The 3,271-nt window shown below is 36.7% G+C and overlaps 1 pseudogene; it reads right to left on the bottom strand.

The window, feature by feature from the left end:
• Nucleotides 1–255: 255 nt before the first annotated feature.
• On the bottom strand, nucleotides 256–383 carry LOC119427933 (annotated as a pseudogene).
• Between the last annotated feature and the right edge of the window lie 2,888 nt (nucleotides 384–3,271).

Here is a 3,271-nt window from a genome sequence, read left to right on the forward strand (position 1 = left end):
TTATCATAAGGTGTGGATCATGACTGAAATATGAGATCCTAGATGCAAACAGCTGAAATTAGCTTCATTCATAGGTGACCCAGTTCTGCCTTAGTGAAAAAGTGATGAGTGCCATCATCAGGGATTGGAGCTTGGAGTTGAGCTGGTATACTCCTTGGATGCCACCTGGTTGCCTTCCTCTGGAGGTTTTCCATGGATGTCCAGTAGAAGAAGACCCTGAGGTCGATCCAGAACCCGTCAGAGGGATTATTTATCGTCAAATTATACAGTCGAGATTCCCACATTTGGGGAATTTGCAGGGGTCAGTACAACCATAGTACAATGGTTGAGCCTCACCTTGGGTGAACCACCTTCATGATCATCGTATTCTGGCCTGGGAGCATCTTGGAATTCCACTGGGAAGAGATAAATGTGGGTTTCCTTTCTGGACCTGTTGCCTTGAGGTCTGGAAAGATTTTGAAACTGAATGAAAACTATGATATTTATTATACCTTTTTCACAAAAAAAAAAATTCTTACAAATAGAAATTGAAAAGCAAACACAAATTACAAATGTGAAAATTTTCCAGTGACACCATCCCAACACCTGTAGTTTATCTGCTGTCAAGATAAACACGAATATTCACGCATGAAAGCTCCTAAACTCACCCCAAACTCCCTGTTATCAAAGATTAGGTGGACTATCTTCTGCTTGCTGTGACAGGATCCAAGAGATAGGCCTTTGGTAACAGCATTTTTGCCAGCAGACTGTAAAAACTGTTACGTGACAGCAGAGAACCTCCTGAAGAAAAGAGAACCAGAGGTGACGACCAAAAATGATTAGAATCAGAATCAGACTGAGCTGCTCTGCTCCCATCTCATCCAAACCCTCGGAAATGTTGACATTTCAGAGCTTTTGACATCAGGACAGAATGTGGTTTATCTTAGTGACACAGCAGTGCTGACGTTTGGCTGTGGAAAACCCATTTGAATGCACTGGTTGTATTTCCTTAACTCGACATGAATAGACCCTGATTCTATATAAACGGCAACATGCGCTCATGTTTTTCTGCAAATGCAGAAGCTAATCAAAGTTCTTGAAGATAAAAACATCAATCAATCCATTTCATGTGGTTTGTTTTGCAAGTTTCATTTTTCCATCTTGCGTTCATGACTTGAACAAAACTATACACGTCTTGCAATCAGCTCACTTTAATCTGTGCCTCCTATCAGTGCACAGGTGAGTTATCGCTGCAGCTCTGTGTCCTGCCAAGCGTGGGCTTTCACAGCTCAGGGGCCACTATCTGGACTCGCACGGATCACCTATCTTCACATGCGGGCAGAGGGTTGTGGACACACCCACAGCTCACAAGATCTAACACACTCGTGTTACGAAGGGTTTGTCCTGAGATGATGTTTCAAACCACAGAAAACTATACATGATCAGATAATGCATTTACAACAAAACATGATAACAATCAAAAGGTTTCGACGTTAGAGAAAAATAGACCAAATATAAAACGACAGTAAATTAAAAGTCAAAGATTCTTTGAAGGAATACTTATTGTTCACTGCCCAGTGCTTAATGTGTAAACCAAGCGCTGCCAGAACACAAATAGCGGAGGGTGGAGGATGGTAGAGGGGGTCTGGAGGTCCTCTCCCAGAAAATTTTGAATAAAGTAGATGCCATTTCCTGCATTCTGGTGTATTTTAACAGGTTGTTAAACTCAAGCATCCTACTGGGAGAGAGTGGTGGAAGCAAGACTTAGATGAGAGGTGACTGTGAGCAGCAGTATGGTTTCATGCCAAGAAAGAGAATCACAGATGCCATTGTTGCTTTGAAAATACTGATGGAGAAGTATGGTATGGCATGGTATAAAGTTTATTCATTTAAAAAAAGTACAAAACAATTCCATAACAATATAAGAAAAGATACAAGCGTTTTAAAATGAAAGGCAGCAGAAAGAAGAAAAAATCTTATTATATCTGCCCCTTTTTTCAAACAATTATTTCAATCATAATAATTTTCAAGTAACAGAACAAAATGAATAACTCTTTCTAATTTTTCTAATTCTAATACAAAACACACACTAAGCTACTTCATATATACTTTTTTAACAATCCAGCTTTGATCTTTTTCTTAAATGTACACATTGACATGGCATTTTTCACATCACTCTCTAGACCATTCCACAATCCAACTCCTTGGATTGAGGTAGACCTTCCCTTCAGACTAATTCTGAATTTTGGTTTGACAAATATCTCTATCCCCTTAAGATTGTAACAACTTTGTCTTTTAACAAAATTTCTTTGGATATTTAATGGTAATGTGTTATTTTGAGCCCTATACATAACTGATAAAATACTATAATCTACCAAATCATGGAACTTCAATAACTTCAGTTGATAAAATAATGTGCTTGATGGGTGACTGTAATGCTTTCTGGTGATAATTCTTACAGCTCTTTTCTGTAAAATAAAAATAGGTTTTGTAAATGTTTTACACGCTTTCCCCCAAACATCAATGCAATAGATTAAATGTGGAACAATGATTGTGTTATACAACATGTACGGAGCTTTATCATTTAATAATTCCCTGATTTTGTATAGTACTGCAATAGATTTAGATATTTTTGTTCTTACATAATTTATGTGATTTTTCCATGTTAGCTGTTCATCAATGATTACACCCAAAAATTTCATCCCATTAACTCTACAAATCTCAACACCCTCAATTTTAAACAGATCATCAACAGTTCTCTTTTTGTTACTAAATATCATGTATTTAGTTTTATCTAAATTTAATGATAATTTATTAAGTTTAAACCAAGTTTGTATTTTATCAAATTCTGTCTTCATCAATTCCAACATCCGTTTTACATCTTTACCCAAACAAAAAAATGTGGTGTCATCTGCAAAAAGGACACATTTGATGAGTCCTGATACATTCACTAAGTCATTCACATATAAAATAAATAACTTTGGTCCAAGTACAGAGCCTTGAGGAACTCCACACGTGATATTGCAGAGGTCAGATCTTACACCATTTATTTGTACAAACTGTTTCCTATCTTTTAAATAGCTAGATACCCAGTGTAATGCTGGTCCTCTTATACCATATTTATTTAATTTTTCAAGGAGAATAGTGTGGTCAATAGTATCGAATGCTTTTTTTAAATCAACAAAAATACTAACACAATACTGTTTTTGATCGACAGCAGTAGTTATTTGTTCCATTATTTCCATGAGAGCCATTGATGTAGAGTTTTTTGCTCTAAACCCATACTGACAGC

The sequence above is a fragment of the Nematolebias whitei genome, chromosome 21 (genome assembly GCF_014905685.2).
Source record: "Nematolebias whitei isolate Nwh7 chromosome 21, NemWhi1, whole genome shotgun sequence".
In the NCBI taxonomy this organism is placed as follows: Eukaryota; Metazoa; Chordata; class Actinopteri; order Cyprinodontiformes; family Rivulidae; genus Nematolebias; species Nematolebias whitei.